This window comes from Cyanistes caeruleus, chromosome Z (genome assembly GCF_971803275.1).
Source record: "Cyanistes caeruleus chromosome Z, bCyaCae1.hap1.1, whole genome shotgun sequence".
Taxonomy (NCBI): domain Eukaryota; kingdom Metazoa; phylum Chordata; class Aves; order Passeriformes; family Paridae; genus Cyanistes; species Cyanistes caeruleus.
The window spans coordinates 43,706,101-43,724,648 of record NC_141732.1 but is presented as its reverse complement, the minus strand read 5'-3'; the positions used below and the strand labels follow the sequence as shown (position 1 = coordinate 43,724,648).

The 18,548-nt window shown below is 40.3% G+C and overlaps 1 long non-coding RNA gene across 1 annotated transcript; it reads right to left on the bottom strand.

Annotated features, from left to right (window-relative positions):
• Positions 1 to 9,555: 9,555 nt before the first annotated feature.
• On the bottom strand, positions 9,556 to 18,145 carry LOC111940778 (uncharacterized). Its single transcript, XR_002869685.2, has 2 exons — positions 18,042 to 18,145; positions 9,556 to 9,793 (listed from the first exon to the last, which is right to left on the bottom strand). It is a non-coding gene; the product is annotated as an uncharacterized LOC111940778 (long non-coding RNA).
• Positions 18,146 to 18,548: the final 403 nt, after the last annotated feature.

Below are 18,548 nucleotides of genomic sequence, written 5' to 3'. Positions count from 1 at the left end.
GCAGTTGCAAAGTATGTAAAATTTCCTTATGGATGCACAAGGAGTGGGAGCATGGCTTCGTTTCTGAATTCACCCTGTAAATGTAATTCACAAGTGGCACTGAAGTTCAGAAAGGGTTGCAGTGTGGAGGATTAGGATTTCCCCTGAGACTTCCAGTAAGAGCAGCACCAAGAGCCTTCCTTACGTAACAATAATAACTTACTTATACTTGCCTCCCCAGAGTGTCGTGAGGCTTAATTAGTTAATGTTTGTAAAGTGCTTTGCAGATGCAAAGAGTAATATATGTACTAAGTATTATTAACTGGCAGAAGACTTACACGTGAGAAGTCCCTACAGCCTATTAGAACTAAATTATTCAAGGGACAGAGAGCTCTCCCTTAAAAACACTAGAAGCCCACTTCCACAGCCTCCCTATGTTTCACACGCCAAGGCCATGGAATAAATAGTGCCTTTGTTCCCTTATCACTACACCCCAAGACAAGTCAGGAGGACAAGGTCTGTGAGAGCCCTGGACCAAAGTGACCTGAACTGAGAGCTGCCTCTGCTCCACTGGGTTAAAGACAAATTTTCATTTGTGCCGTGGTTACATAGTTTGAATTGTAGCCATCTTCTCCTGAGTGAGATGCATGGAACATCTGCTTCCAAGATGGCCTGGAGCCTGATTTTCCTAGGAAGCCCAGGGTTTGGAACCCCACATTAGCCAGACAACTGCAATTGCCAAAATGGAGCAGTGAACAGCAGTATGAATTACAGCATGATTGCTGTGCTTTAATACTGATACATAGGTGGAATACTATGCACATGACTGACAGGCTGAAAATCTTCACCCAAAAAAGCAAACCAAATAACGGAACAAAAATGTCTCAGATACAGTTCTTCAGACACAATAGAGATAAGATATCATGTGATATGTCACTGTTTAGCTGTTTAATTTCCAGCACAATGAGAATTACTTGAACAATTCTTGGCTACGATTAATTTTTTATTATTATTAATCTTGCATTTTCCTCTTTTTCTTTCTTCCACATGCACACCAACTTTACTGTTGAATTTTCAAGTTGACTATGTTCAGTACTATCTCCCACCCTTACACTAAAACAGAAGTACATTTTCTGGCATCAGAAAAGTACAGTGATATAAAGATAGTTGAGAGTATCTTTCCCATCTTGGAGTCATCACAAACAAAGTGTGTGTCGTCCAATACTTGTGTTCCAGTTCAGCTCACTCCTGAAGTTATACTCAGAGGTACCCAAACTTTCCTGGTTCTCACTTGTGCCACAGACACTCTGGGTGACTTTGGAGTGTCTTCTTCCCCTGTCCCCTTGTGGCTATGGAGAGCCATTTGGTCCCCAGTCATTATGGGGGTGCTCTCAGGGCTACAACTACGAGAGAGGTTCCCCTCCAGTGCCTGGGGAAGAGGACATACTATTTCAGTTTGTCTCAGCCAAGGGACAAATGGATGCATTGGCAGTCATTATCCTGTCTGTCTCTAGGCATGGAAAACACCAACACAAAGCTCACCTTCTGTGGCAAGTCCTCCAACACTGAAGGTAGAGAAGCTCATGCAGCCTGACTGTCAATGAGACACACTGCTTAGTATTGGACACCTAACTCAGCCAAGTGCCCACAAACTACAAATAAAATAAAGACAAGCCCTAGGAGGTTTTCCGAAACTATGCTTACTAATTAAATGTTTCTAATATCACATACATAGGAAAAAAGTACTTACCTTGTACTCCTGCAGACTTAGTATCAAAAATCTGCTTGAATTGTTTGAATAGCTGACCAATGACTGAAGAAATGATGTAATAATCGTATGTTGGAATTTCAGCCACAAGTGTATTACAAAGTAGATAGGCAATGATTCAAGATTTTATTTGCCACAGCTGACAAAAACAAAAGTGAGCAACAGGTTCCAAGAGCTCAGTATTTTTCACCTGTCAGCAATGACTAGGAGAGAGATATCCTGATCTTACCACAGGATCTGAATTAACAGTACAGTCAGAGGTACCTACTAGAGACACAGAAAAGAGCATGTGTGAGGTATTTACTAGGTAGATTTTCTTCTCCAAACATCTGTACACACTTCTTTCAAAAACCTATTTGTTCGAAAACCACAAGCTAAAAAGCTGACACATTTCCCTTCAAGCACAAAGTTGTTTCTTTGTGGTTTTCTCCATTCCCTGTCACCACAGAACAACTGATGAAGGCTCATCTTGTAATTGAAGTAAACACAACCAACATAAACGCATGTGCCATGATACACTAAGATCATCTGTTATTACCAGGCCTTGTAGTAACAAACCCTTTTATGATGCATTTATTCAAGGTTTGTCTTTCCCAAACTGTGGGGAATACTTAATTTGTTTTCTAAGTCGTACTTTGTGTAACTAAATAATTAATCGCATTGATATTCTATCAATGCATCTTTCTTTAATGGTTAAACATATGTTAATAATTCAACTATCTATGGGTGACCTCTTTGCACTCTTGTGATTTTCAAAAACCCCAGGGCTCTTTGAAGGCACTCTATCATTATTGTGTGTGGCTCAAGTTAAAAGCCTTTTTGTTCTTTTTTTTTCTTTTCTTTTTTTTTTTCCTCTTGAACTAGTAGGTACCTTGCCAGGAGGGGTCCTTTGGACCATCAACAAGCTGGGGTTGGTTTTAGGTGGAACAAGAAAGCTCTAATGTTTCGAACTGCTGATTCAGGTACTATACTTGAACACAGAGTAAATATACTGAGAGGGCAGAAGAGTGTTACACAGCACAGTCCTTTTCGTACTCATCTGACAAACCTTTTAAATTGTGATTAAATTCATCAGCAGACTGAAAACCTCTGGATGTTTTCCTAATTCACAGGTTATGTAACTATAAGTTATTAGAGTCTAGCAGTCTAATGCTGTCAAATCCCAAAAGAACCTAACTGCTCTAAAACGCAGCCTCTCTTTAAAAACTTTAGCATGTGCTGCTGACAGTGACTGGAGTGATGTTTCCAGGCAAACCAGAAATCTCTGTAAAGGAGCTCAGAAGCAGCAAATACAAAAGTCTTCTTCTGTCTGAGAGGCATTTATGGACAAACCTTTCCTTATATTCCATATATGGGGAAAAGGTGTCTTACTGTCAAGTTTTCTACATTTTAAGGTGAAGAATAGAGCTAACTTCCCAAAAATTACAATAGAATCTTATAGCGGAAACCATAAACTGCAACAGATAGCCTCTTGTTTCTGTCTACTGTTTTAACATGAAAACAGAATTCCTTGTTAAAGCTAAGCTCACATACAATAAGAATTTCTTTTCATTCAGTGGATCTCCATGTGTATTTTTGCAGCGGTTTTCTCCCAAAGGGTATGTCAAAAATCTTGTTGATTTAATGTACTGGTTTTGGTCCAGATCAGCTGTGAGGGAGCAGAGCCTGGAGCTGTCTGGGTGTGGCTATGATGCTAATGATATTCCATAGCAATTTACATTATTGCTAGGAGCTGGGGAAAGGGACTCTCTCTCACATCTGAGAACGAAGGGTGTTCCTCTTCCAGTGGAGCAAGACTGGCAGATGGAGTGCTGAAGTAACATTGGTACCAGCCCGTGGCATCGGTTTGGGTGGTGCGGCTGCCACTGGATTGAGATCACTAACTTTTTATTGCCTTTATTATTAATATGGTTGCCGTTACTGGTTTGGTTGGATTTTTTTGTCTCACTGCAGTTTCCTGTAAGTTGCTCTTGTCTCAGCCCATGATTTTTGCTTTTATGTCTCCAATTCTCCTCTCTGGCCATCTGCAGATGGAAGTGGGGGAAAGGGAGGCGAGTGAGTAGTATGTGGTTTTGGAGTATCAGTGTGGCAGGAGAAGGAACCAAGCTGGGGAACACCATTACTAAGCCATGACACTTGAGGCTTCTGATTTACACAGTCTGGAAAATAAAGCAGGTTTCTTAGGTAAACGAAGTTTGGAGACTAATTATGGGAATTACGGGACTGTTTTCTTGGCCAGCAAAATTGTGAACAGTGTTCCCACCTTTGTCTCTCTTGTAAACTCATGTGTAAAACAAAAGCAGAGAATGGCTCAGAATGGACACAGCATGTGGAGTGGATGCTGGAATGCTGGAATGCTGGAACACTAGTTCCCCTGTGTTTGAGAAATTATAGTAAATGAATAAATACTTACAGAGGTGTGTGAGAAGTGTATTTCTGAACAACACCACTCATGATCTCAGAATCAGACATACCATAAAGAACGTAGGTTCTTTTCCTCTGGAATCACCTCTTCTTTAAAGTATGGGGAGTGGAATAATCTACAATGTGACATAATTGACTTTTGTTAATTTCTTTTGTCTTCAGCTCTGTCTGGAGTAAGAAAAATGCAACTGTTTGTAAAGAGCTTATAGCAATTTACCTCATCTGTGCTATGTAGCATCTATATACTGGTACACATTGCTCTACCTTCAATTTCATGATAACATTGAGAAATAAAGGTAGTTCTTCCAAGTCCAAATTAAAACATTCATGCTTAGGACAGCTACAAAACTGACATTTTACCCATGTGCTACAATAACCTGTTCTTATAACCAAGTACTTTCCCCTAAAATGGCTGGGCCTTAAGCCATGCTTGAACACCAAGGGTCCTGTTGCAGGTCCCCCAACACCAAAAATTACTTCAGAGGCGTTCCCTCTGAAGGGGCTCTGGCAAGTAGCACAATGGTTATCTGTCAGAACCTCCCCAGTGCAAACCAAGGAAAGGCTTTGAAACAGCAGCTCAGTGTCAGGATGAGAAGATTTGCTTGACAGAGAGCCAAAGACATCACAACAGCAATTCAGGACAAACAAATGCACACACACAGGCAAAGTGAGTCAGCTTTCCTGAGATTTCCTCAAAGTGGGACACACATGCAAGTGCATTACATCCTGGCTCTGACTGACTCAGGTGTCAATCAGCCCACCCCTTCTTTGCAACAGAAATCATCCCAGGAATTACAAAGTTTAACTTTTCTAAAACAACTGCAGTCTGTGTCATAGAAAGAGGGAGACGTTTTCTGAGAGCTTTCTGAGAGTGTGGGCAAGCATTTCAAGAGCATACACCCTGTCATGTGTCAGGTGACTTGTGGAAATCCTCCTAAGTTTCAGTCCCAAGGGAAAGTCATATATATCTGAATCCATGCACGCTGGAAGAATGTATTCCAAAACAAAGAAATATTCAAAGTTCAGTTTTGAAAGTTTATTGTTTTATCTGTGCCTGCTTTTAATATTTATACCAATCTCCATGGCAAAACAAAACCATTCTTCTTTTTTAAGGTAATTTTTTACATTGTAGAAATGCTATGCAAGGAAACAAGGCCATATACAGCGTCCTTGGAGGTCAATGCAAAAACAAATCCAGACCCCTTGCAGGCAGAAGTCTGGCCCAATGGCACAAGCTACCCCAAAGACAAGATTTATGTCTATGAGGACGGCAGGGGTCCTTCTTCAGGAGTAATGGATAGTGCTCACAACCCTTCAATGAACTTTCACATAGCATTGACCAAGAATAATATCTCTTCAACTGCAGTTTTAAGTTGTTTTTGGCTTTGTAAAGCCCCTCAGAATAGCTGTCACAAAGATTTGGAGTTATATCCCCAGGGACAGAATGAACTCTATCCTTTTAGTTGCACATCACAGTCAACCCACTCCTTAAATACCATTTAATACAGGCGTCAAATACAAGTAATTACCATAATCTTCAGATATACAAATATATACTCAGATGACTATAACTAACAGCTGTCAACTTGCAACTAATTTAAAACTTTTCCTCACAAAGTCACTAGGAGCTATATTACCTAGATAGCCAAGATCACAATCCTTTACATAGCTACTCCATCATAAAAATAAGCATGTTTTTCTCCTTTGTGTTTACTCTTTTTCATTGTTAATAATCTACATATTTAGGAACATGGTTTTATTCCCTGATCTCTACTTCTATGAGGACACTGCTTATCGCTCTGAGTTGCTGATGAACCATCTGAGACACTGAAACATGAATTACCCAGCTGGAAAATGCACAAGGTAGTGAAAGAGCCAAAATTTTAACTAAGCATTTCCAGACCCCAAGCACTTAGTTCTTTAGATGCCCCAAGCTCTTTGTGCAGGAATCTTGTTGGAAGATGAATCTAGATGAATCAACAGAGTTAAAATAGGAACAATCTGATCCTTACTTTAATGTGGGGGTGGATTTTTGTTTTTTGCGGGTTTGTGGGTTGTTGTGTTGGTTTTCTTTCTGTGAGATCTCTGGCCTGCCCAGGATCAAAAGTACTATCACACCGTGACAATCACAGAAAACACTTTTCTTCCCAGCCCTAAGCCAGAGCTTGTGGTAGCATCCTTTCTCCAGAGGCTGAGATGGCTTTCTGCCTTGGAGCAGAATGTTTGGTGTCCTAATAGTGTCCCTTCCCCTCCTATTGTGGCTGCAGTGACAGAGGCCATCCAGAGCATCTCTGGTGCCTGTTCCCAGACCTGATTGTCCCTGCACTACCTGGTGATGGTGGTGGCCCTCCTTCATGGTGAGCCTCTCTTTCCAATTTGTAGAACTCACAGTGAATGCCTTCTCATGACTTGGCAACCTTGTGTAGATGAATGGGAATTTTGCAAAATATGAGGACACTGGGCTGAAAAGATCCATTCCTTGAACTGCCAAGGAAATTCTCACTGTTTATCAAACAGCCTACAATGTTGGGTTCTGCTATAGAAAACATCAGTTAGCTCTGACAATATAATAAATATTTCAAAGTCATAAGCTGCCTAATGCCAGGCAAAGGAGACAGGATCAAATCAGCTCTTTGCACACCTTGCATCTTTGCAGTGCCATTGAGTCAGGGCCAATCACTTGCTCCTGACTGAGAAATGAATTTGGCAGCTTTGGTATGCCATGGTCATGGCCAGCCAGCAGTTGAACTGAAAAAAATCAGTGCTGGGGTTGGCACCAATCTGAAATTTCTGTATGATATATTCATCCCACATGCAAAAGGTCAGCCTTCCCCACTGGATTCCAGAATCTCAGAAGATCTTGGATGTCTTTCCATTTTCAATTTTCTCTGCACACAACTGAAGCAAGAACTGCGGTGTCTCTACTCCATGTAAAAAAAAAAAATAAAAAAATTGTAAATGCAGAAATATTTCCTGTCCTGGCAAGTTATAAAGAATTAAAGCCAATAGGAAGGATTTTTTAATGACCTCTGATAATGGCTAATACTTTCCACTGGAACAGTTTCCTAGCGATAATGGGATCACACAGACATTTTCTATTTTGGGGTATAATGCTGGTGTTTTCTGAGGTTACTGATATTCTGTTTTTTGTGATGGTAGACGAAATGTTTAAGAAAAAATTGTGTTGAATCAACATATGGAAGTAAACCTTGTGTTTCAAATTGTTATTTCAGTATTTCATTATGATAAAATATAAGAATACCATTACTTCAAAGGACAATTTTTGGTGCAATTTCCACATAGGGTTTTCAAAAATCATATATTATGAAACTTCCTGCTCAATGAAACAGGAGTGAAAACAGCTAAACAAATGCATTTGGACATATTTTCATTAAAATAAGTGTTGAAATAATACAGTCTTTGTGGCAAGAAAATCCCTCCTCCAAAGAATTACAAAGCATTATATTTCATAACAAACAGCACTCATCAGGGGTTTTAGTTCTTGCCCTGCCCATGTTCTAGGAAATTTTTTTTCATAATGCACAGAAAAAGTAATTTCTTCCATGAAGACTTGTTTTCCCGGTCAATATTCAAATACTCTAAGTGACTTATCAAAGAAAAATCTGCTTATTTTAGAGCTGTGCATGATACAGTTGGGATTGTGGTGTCACTTTATATATCTGCTTTGTACTGCTTTTCTCTGTCTGAAATGTATTCATCTGAAGCACAATTTAAAGTTAGTTAAGCAATTTTTCCAATAAATATATTTGCAAAATATGTGTGGTTTGGTTTTGGTTTTGGTTTATTTTCTTTAAATGCAAAGATGGTGGTCCTGTTAATATTTAAGAATTTGCAGACATCAGACCCTCCTAGGCGAGCTGACTTTTATTAATACTACAAACTCTACTATGCTGTCTGTTCATCTTGCACAAGAAAGGGAGTCCACTCCAGAGAGTTTTAAGATGTTTTGTGAAGAGCACAAGTCTTGGTCCCCCAAAATTATACTCTTCCTCAGCAGGATTACTCCAGCACCACAAAACAGACACACCTCTAGTCAAGCATGACCCATCATAGGGTTGGGTGAGACAGTGGAAATGTATTGCTATTAACAATGATGTTCAACTTGAGGATGTGGTTCAGCTTGAAAAACTAGAGGTCTATTAGGAGGTCTTCTTGAGGATGTCTTACTTTCCATACTAGCAGTACGAATCCCAGATTACCTTATTTTTAAATGCACATGAAAGGGACCAAGGTAGTGCTGCAACAATTTTCAAAGCAGATCTAACCCAAACCTGGTCCCATCTGGAAAGGGTCTGGAAGGTTTCTGCAAGTTCACCACTGGCTGCTAGCAAAAGTAAAGGAGTTTTTATGGCACTGAATGCTGCCTTTTATCTTGAGCCCACCATTTTGCACTACAGCACAGAGGAGAATAAAGCAAAAGCCCCTGAACAGAGAAAGCTACTTTTCTTTTGAAAACAATGTCCATCTTGCCTTGACAGCTGCGCTTTTTCTTTCTGTCAATTAGCTTTGTTGCTTTTACTGTAAACCTGGGACTTGCTGAGAAGTTTTGTATGTTTTTCAAGCTCATGTTTTGCTTGAAGTTCAGGATTCCTGCAGAGCCCAATGCAACAAAAAAGCTATGGTACTACCTGCTGGGGGACACTGTTTGGTTTCCTGGACAATAAAATGTAACATATTTGTTTAGCTCTTCAGACCAAGAGATATTAACTGGTATACTAGCTCATGGTATATATATTTACTGTAGTAAAGTCTGATCCCTGCTCATTGTACACAGACCCTTTTGAATAACAGCTAAGGGGCATGTACATTTCTACCAGTAGCTTGATATATTTTCATTTATGCTGCCTTGTGGTCAGAAGGCCTTTGAGTAGGAAATCCACAGTGAACAGTCAGCGTGCAAGAAAAGAACAGTTTTGCCTGTTTATGCTTTCCATCAGAATCCTGGAAAGGGCACTTCTTTACAGTCCTCCTTTACCTACCCAATGAATTTTAGGCTTACTGAGGCTTTTCTGCTACCATGCTTGTCATCCAGTACTTGCTGAATGTTACAGATTGGGTTTTGTGGACTGTTTGGGAGGAAGGAACAGGTGAGAATGAGAAATACCCGGCTGGAAGTCCTTGTAAAGGAATGATGAACTCTTCCTTTGTCCTTGCTGGAATGCATATGCTGTTCATGCCAGCTAGGGCCTATATAAATATATAAAACTTGGAGATAGACTGACTTCCACCTGCTGAAGGTTCCAGCCTGTATCCTTTTGGTACATTTTGGCATGGACTGTGGTAGCATCACTACTTTCTTTTTTGTAAATGGAGGCTCTACATAGAAAATTTCTGAAGCACCAGTTGAAAAAGACTGAGCTCCATAAAGGTATATTCCAGTTTGTATTATGTAAAGATCTGACCCAAAGACATTTGGGTAAACACTAAATTCTTGTGTCATCTGTGAGAAGTCCTTGCAGACAAATGGTTTTGTCATCAGAGTCATTAGAGATGGGCCTTCTTCCTTTTTTTTCCCCTTTTCAGCAAATTATCTGGAAAATTCATGTTTTGAGTGGCCATACTTCTTGGCAGGTTCAAATGGGACTTGCAAAGGATTTTCAGCTGAAAAAAATTGACACAATAGTTTGTGAATACTTAAGGTACCTATTTGACAACAAAAAATGATAGATGCATTCTCAAAAGCATTTTTAGGCACACAAACAAAACACAAAGGAAGTGTTCCACTTTCACCTGCCAGGACAATCAAAGTTCCCAGTGAAGCCCAGGCATGAACCATTCTCCCACCTGTAGTCTTTTGCTTCCATCACAGCTCTGTTCACCCTTGACTGATTATTTTTCCTTTGGCATGGACAAAATCTTTCAACCAAGGAGAAAGAAAACATACTGAGGATTTCTACAAAGACCCCTATACACCCTGGAAGCTGGACACTGCACATCACACTACCCTTCTAACCAAGATGTATTGCTAATTCTAATGAGTTTTGCTAGAGCAATCCCACAACTTAAATACTACCATGAACTCTCAAACAATAGCATCATTACATTAACTCACTGAACCAGTGGAACTGAAAGAGACCTTAAGCAGCTTCTTTCACCTTCTGCCCACATGCCTGTTAATGCCATGATCCTGAAGAATTTTCTGTGCCAAAGTCATGTTGGACAGAAATTGCACTCTGACATTTTTCTAGCATTTCAGAGAAAGATACTCGAACATCAAGACACCTACTCCTTTGCTGTCCTAACCCTTTGAAAGTTTTGTCTCTGACTTTGTTCTTGTTGTGAAGTGGGGTTCTATTCTCTTTCCTGAAAACTTTCTTCTGTCTACAGGCTATTATCTTTCACTTTGTAGGGGACTAACAATTTTCAATACAGCCTTGTTAGAGTCCCAGGGGCAGAAAATGTCCCTTTATCTGTGCTGACAGGCTCAGGCACTCAAGAGAACATTGGGTTTAACTTAAGACCATTGAGTAGGCTTCTAAAACTGAGTGGAGAAGCTGGGAATGTGAATGTAGAAATTAGATGGAATTATGTTAAGTCACTGGGTGAAAAATACAGAGTTTAGAGTTTGAGATATAGTAGTGAATAGGAGACAAGATGGAGGTTCTTGGGCATTTGCTTATCTTTGCCTTCCTTCTTCCTCATGGATTTGGGTGGTATTAGTTGATTGGACTGAAAAACAGGCAGTGTGGAACACAGGTGTCTGGTTATTGGGTTAAAAGTAAAAAGAAGTTACTTGGCATTTGATAATTGGATAGTTTATGCTTAAAAGGCCTTGTGGACAGAGCCTGAGGTTGCCACTTGTAGCTTGTTAGATTAATGTGAAGTATTTAATGACTGTAAGAATGTAATATAGATAAGGCAAAATAAACATTCTAAGTCTGAACGCGAAAACCATCTCTCTGCTCATCAATCCTGATCCTGAGGAAAAGAACCCACAGACCTTTACACAGCCTCTCCAGAATTCAAAATTATAGTATGGTGGTGAGTGCATTGACACTGGCCAGATGCCAGGCACCCACCAAAGCCACATTCTTACTCTTCTCTAGAGCTGTACTGGGGATAAAAGGAAATAACTAAGGGTTCATGGGCTGATATAAGAACTGGGAGAGATCATGCATTGAATGCCATCAGGGGCAAAACAGGCTCAACTTAGAAATATGAAGCGAATTTATTACTGACAAAATCAGAGCAGGACAATGAGAAGTAAAATAAGCTCTTAAATACACCTTCCCCTCCCCCCCAGCTGGATCTTCTACCCCAGCAGTGCAGGGAGGCAGGGAATGGGGGTCATGGTCAGTTCATCACCCAGGGCTTCTCCCACTGCTCAGGGAGGGGAGATGTTTCCCTGCTGCACTGTGGGGTCCCTCCCACGGGAGCCAGTTCTGCGTGAACTTCTCCAGTGTGAGTCCACTCTGCAAACTGCTGCAGTGTGAGTCCATCCCATGGGCAGCAGTCCTCCCAAAACTGCTGCAGCCTGGGTCACTCTTTTACAGGGTACAAGTCCTTCAAGGACAGGCTGCTCCAGCATGGGGCCTCCCTTGGGTTCACAGATTCCTTTGTGCATACACCTATTCCAGCGTGTGTCTCCTCCATGGGCTGCAGGTGGATCTCTGCATCCCCATGGACCTCCCTGGGCTGCAGGGGCACAGCTGCCTCACCATGGGCTGTACCACTGGTGCCAGGAAATCTCAGCTCCCTGGAGCACCTCCTCCCCCTCCTTCTGCACTGACCTTAGTGTCTGCAAAGTTGTTTCTCTCACATGTTCTCACTCCACTCTTCTTTGGCTACAATTGCATCTGCACAATAACTTTTCTTTTCTTTCTTATTAAATCTGTTATCACAGAGGCATTACCACCATTTCTAATTGGCCCAGCCTTGGCCAGCAGAATATCTGTCTTTGGAGCTACCAAGGATTGACTCTGCTGGACATGGAGGAAACTTCCAGAAGCTTCTCACAGAAGACACCCCTGTAGTCCCACTGCTACCAAAACCAGGCCATGCATACACAATACAAACATTTTGATGGGTAAGACATCATCTTTGGAGATGTGATTTTGATACGTGGGTTACACATGTACAGGAGTGTTCTAGGCACATGGCTTCAGACAGTTGTGAAGAGAAAGTACAGGAGTCTTGTTATAATTTGCAGAAGTCCCCTTATGAAATATATGGTACCATATGACTTTTGTGGAAAAATTAATTCAGAAAAATCTGCATTTAAAATTCAAATATATAACACCTGTATCTCATTCCATTCTAAGCACTGCTGAAAGGGCTGGCCTGTTGTTTCCTGAGATGAAAATCATATGCGCTGCTTTGGGAAACCAGATTCTATGGTCAAGCTCGAACAAAATGCCTGCACTCTTATTCTAGGACAAAAACCAATACCCTGCAATTACTCTAATCACTGCAGGTTTGGGACACTACTGTTCAGCACCTCAATTAAACAAACATAGGACCCTACTTATCATATTCAGACATATTAACACCTCTGTAAACTCCAGATTCTAAAAAGTCCAGGAACAAGTAATTTCAATTATGAAAGCTAAAATCATTTTATTCCTTATTTACAAATTTCTAAAATGTTCTTCATGAAAGAACTTAACTAAACTTAAACTGTTTTTCCAGAGTAAGATCCATGATGGTAGGCTACATTCTTATTTTATTCTGAGTCATGGTATACTATTCTTAAATTTAGAGGAAAACCACTCTGAATGACTCCTGAAAGAGGGATTAATATATTTTAAACAGACTTTCTGTACACAAGCAACACTGAAACACTGTCTTTCCCTCCATAAAGATTTGACTTCATTATACCAAATGCTAAAGACTGTCTCACTAGGCAGTCATACACTTTGAGCTCATTTCCTAAAAAGTGTTTTGATTTCCTAGTAGTGTAGCAGGCACCAGAGAAAGATAGGAGCTGTATTTTTCCTGTGTTTATTATTTTCTCTTCCTACTGGAGCTTTCTTTTTGACTCATTACATTTTTCCCATTGCAAGATTTGGTCAGAGTCCAGGGGATTGCGGTCAGGTTCTGCAGGGATTTTTTTCCTGGTTCTTTCTCTCCATGCATATTTCATGTGCCCATTACTTTAGGTGCCATAAACACAAATTAAAACCAGCATCATTTCTGTCAGAAAGGGCCATATTTCTCTACTCATTCATTATTTATATTGCTTCCTTAAGTGGTGTTCTTGCTTGTTTGTCTCTAATAGAAGATACAAATTATTTCACAGCCTTTGTTCATTACCGTGATTGGGCTGATCAGCAGCTCCACTGAACTTTAAAAACAATGAGGCTCATCTCTGCTGATAGATAAATCCATGACCAATGTTTACTGCTGAACAACCTGTCCCAATCAGCCACAGAAACCACATTAGCCTTACTTTTCACCCTGTGTCATGGCTGAGATGATTTCTGTGCTTTGGGCCCATTTGAACATCAAATATTTAACCTCTGCACCTAGAATGGACTAGGAACTCACATGGTGCATAACCAACCTCCAAATATGAGTAAATAAAGATGTCCCCTGCATCACCGGTGTCTGGTCTGGTGAACTTCACCTTCTTCTCAGAGACAAGTTCATTTAAAAATCTGTTTGATTTCTCTCTCCTGATTCTTAGATAAGGATATCTCCAGATTCCCTCTAATTTTTATAAAACTTCCTTCTTATTTCATCCTGTATTTATACAAGGCCAGATTTAACCCAACTTTTCTTTCTTGGTGTCAGCATTATTACTATCTGATTACATAGTTCTTTCCACCACAGTGGATTACCAACCAATGTACCTTGAAGAAACTGCTGCAGAGTCTCAGACATTTCATTTTGTTATGCAGAAAATGGGTCTGTAAAACTGAAGCAGAGACCACTCCACTAATCTTAACCACTCTTCATCTGAGGGCTGTAAAGATCATGACACGAAAGTGCCTTGCATTTTCCTAGGCAAATAGAGGGAGTTGGTTTCCTACAATCAAAGCCTCTACTTTTCACATTTTTTATCTGTTCCACACAAAGATGAAAGCCACACATTCCCTTTAAATAAGAGAAATGAGCTTCTCCGTGTGTCATGTGAATGAAGACAAGCACTGAGAAGAACATCTATTGCTTTGAAATTCATAATCAAATTGTGAGGCTTGACCATGCTGCATAAATTCTACTTTATTTGAGTAGATCAGAGTCGTCGGTAGGTCTGTGTCATCACGTGCTGAAATGATGACAGTGAGCCCACCCTAAAGAGGTTCTAGAGGACTCCCATCTGTTACCAGAAGAGTCTGTCAGGACACTACATAAGTGGAAGATTCCTATCACAGAAGACACAGGGCATTTGAAGAGCACTCAATACCTGTGGTGCTATGGATATCTTATTGAAGGAGAGGCAACAGCTCAGGTCCAGTACACTTAATCCTCATAATTTTGTGAATCCCAAAAGGACCAGAACTTTATTTGAGAGCAATCTGTGGTTTCTGGAGCTGACTTTGCAATGAACCTGACTTTCAGCACCAGTTCTGCTGTCCTCTTGGAGAGCTGAAGGACAGTCAATAAAGGCCTTGACAATGGGTATTTGCTGTAGGCTGGTGTATTTCTTGACTTTCAATATGTCCCAGCTAGGAGTGGGGAAGGTACAGCATTTACTCTATGGGAATACAATCTGCTTGGGAAGAAGGAAGAAGAGAAGGGAAAGAAGGAAAAAGGAAGGAGAAAGAAGGGGGAGGAAGGACAGCAAAAAATCAGGCCAGTCCATGAAGGTCAGTGCTTTCCCAGGCTAAAATTAAATACCAAGTATGACCCTAAGACCTACCAACAGTTTTCCTTCTGCCATCTATCCTTACTCTCAAGAGGCTCTGATAACAGAGATAACTGTTCCTGCAATATTTACAAACATTTTCACTCATTTCCAAAAATTTCTTTCCTCCCTTTCTCTTTAGGGAGTCCTTTAGACAGCAACGAAATCTCTAAAGCAGCAGATCTCTATCAGAATAAAGGAACAGTATTTAAAATTAATTAAGAAAACTATATTAGGCAGGTTATGAGCCCTGGGTTTTGCAGAGACGTCACTCTCTCTCTGTGTCTTCTGCAGGCAGCAGCAGAGCAAGGGCAGCACAGGGCTGATGACAGGGCAGGAGAGCACTGCCACCAAGTGCAAACCCAGGTCCTCCACATCCTGGTGCCAGGAAAATGGTTTTTAAAAGCCCCATTCACACCCTCTCTTCTGTTCCTCGCCTTAATAAAACTGTCACAAGTCCCACAGCTGGTCATATTGGGCTTTTTTGATTTTGCAGGCTGTAATTACTCCATCATTTCATCATTTTTACTCTGTGAACTATTATCTCAGCCTGTTCTTTCACACCTTCTTTTTAATCATCAGGTTTTTTAAGTAACTCTGTATCGACAAAAACTGTTAATATCACTGACCTTTTTAAGAGCTGATTATATTAACTGTGTGATGGCAGGGCAGAGAGCAATCTGTGAAGTGCAGAAATAAGAAATCTCCCAGCTGCACTCAGAAGAGGTAGAAGAACATGGCTTCAAGACTTAGAAGACAAGATTAGGTCCTTCCTACATGGGAGATATGGCCTCAAGATTTAGAAAACAAAATTAGGTCTTGGCTATGTGAGGATGCTGAGGAAATGTAAGCTGACCTAATTTAAGGTGTAGATTTAAATTTGATCAGGCAAACCACATTGTATTACAAAGATAATTAAAAGAAACAGAATTAAGGCCTATTTTAATTTTTTTTAAAAGTCACCTGAGTGAGGCAATGCAATTTTACCAATACATTTAAAATAAATTCCTGCAGGTCCCGTCCAGGCACAGACTAGTCCCAGATCACAATGCTAGTGTAAATAGAAGTGGCCGGAAAATGGTGATGTTCCCTCCTGTCATGCTTTCTGGCACTTTAATTTTCTGAAATTAATTTTGTTCTGCTCCACACCTGTGTCAGAGAATGCAGCCTTGCTCCTGCCTCCATTGTCTGAATGCTAGGCAAATACGCAATGATTCTGTCTCTGGTTCAGCCACCTGAAGAATGGGGAAGCTACTTTTCTTTAGAAAGGGTAAATGATGAAGAAAATATTTATTAAATACTCTTGTCTGTTCGGCACTGAAAGATATAAGTATAAACAGAAAAACCCATACTCAGTTGTCAAAGTAAGGACAGGCAGGCCAGTTCCTTTATTTTCCTCTCCTCATTATACAATTAAAAATAATAGAAATGTTTGTGCCTAGCATTTAAATATTTATACTATCAATGAAATCAAGCAAAATTCCCTATAACTATAAAGAATGTAAAATTTGAGGTCAGAGTCTTGTTTTCAGAATCAGGCAATATTTAGGAACTTCAACTTGACTCTGCTCCATCACAGTCTTCAAAAGCAACCTATGCCTTGTTCCATCCTCTGGATGTCAGCAAAATTGTTAACAATTGCCATGGACAAGACAATTAACAAAGCTAATAAGCAATTCCTTCCTGGCTCAGCTTCACGTCATAGTTAAAGGTTAAGGAAATAAAATAAGGGAAATGTTAAAGGCTGTTACTAAAATACTGCATTTTATTTCCAGCTTCATAACAGTAAAGTGGACTCCACAGTGATGCCCTATCATCTCTTTCTTGATGATGGCTACATTAAGTCATACTGCTACTTAGTTTTATTATAGTGGGAAATATGTTCCCACTGGAGTTCTTCATAATTTACATATGAGAGTAAAAGTTCTGAAAAAACTTTCTCTGCTTCTTCCTTCTATTATCCTGCTGAGCCTTGGGGAAAATTAAATGTAGGCTGGAAAAATCACTGAGAACACAGGGAGCCAGCTGAAAAATCCCTTGCTTATTGAGAAACAAGTGTCCTGGACAAGTGGCTACGCATCAAAATGGGCAAGGCAGGAAGTTTCTCATAGTCTTGCTCTGATGTGGCCACATGAGACTTTGCCATGCAAGATCTCTGCTGAGCATCTGCACCTTGCTCAGAGACTGTAAACCGTGGCATCAGCCTATTGTGAAGACCCTGCCAGTTAATTAATTAATAAATAATTAATTGGTAATTAATAATTAATTATCAATTAATCACAGCTATGTTCTGTCTTGTGTGCTTCACGGGAAGAACCAAGGTTAGGCAGGGGCCATGCTGCTGGGGCCGAGGAGGCACGGTGGAGAAAGTTGGTTTGGGTCTTTAAATGTCCCTTTCCTAGGGAGAGATTGGAAAGGTAAAACAGCCTGAATGTTATTTTCAGAGAAAAACACATGCACCCAAGGCACATGCTTTCAGGCCAAGTCATCCAACGGGTTTTCAAATCCAGCCAGGATCTTCAAGGTGGGATGTGCAAATAAGAACAGGAAGAGAGGGACAGTGACTGACCTTAAACCACTTTCACAACAAACCTTTGCTGGATTTTGACACTAAGCCCTTCAGTGCTGTGAAGTGAAGGAGCCCAGCCAGGCAGACAAACTGAAGCCGTGGTACTCCCAAGCAGGTGCCAAAGCACAACAACCTTGAAATGGGAAAGTGGGTGTAAAGGACCCCTCCCAAATGTGAGATCAAAGGTTGGGCATTCCTTCCAGGACAATACTTCCAGATGTCAGCTTTTGGGAGGAAAAGTACAGTCAAGAACATTGTGCAGCTGCAGGGAAATACCAAACACTTGTTTTGGCACAAAATTAATGAAGTCAGGGAAAAGATCCTGATTAAATCTATTTTTTAACATATTCTGAGGCGGAAAAATAATGCAGTAGTAGAACAAAGATAAAGAGAAAGCCAGCTCATACAGGATATTTACATTAAGCAGGATAAGCCCTTGCAAATGTGCAGTAGGGATTAATTGCACTATGGCAGAGATGGACTAGATGACTTACTGTAACAGTTCTGGAGGTAGCTAACAGCCAGAATAAGTCATCTTGAAAATGCAGCAAGGAAGCTTAGTGTCGCAAAGATTCACGGCAGAAATGGCACAGTTATTCTGCATGATAATAAGAAAAAGCACAAAGGGTGAATTAAGGACAGAAGGTTGGTCTTGCACTTTAATTTCATGATTTTTGTCAGGCTATATTGTAACTTAAACATTCCTAAGAGGTACGGCAATTCTGTTGACTGCAAAATTTGTATCTGTTTTATTTTTGCTTTTCTTTTTCTCCTAAACAGGAGGGGGAAACATCTTATGGCAGATTATTAAATCATAAGTGGCTGAGGCAGCTTGGCAATAAGCCCTTTTATGGGGACGAATGTTGGAAATAAGTCTGTTTAGTGTGTGCACTACATGGTTATATCACTATTTTTTTAGATTTTTTTTTTCAGGTAATCACCTTTTAAACAAAACCTCAGTCTATATAAGAAAGATTTCTTTACCCTAGAGACTCAAAAAG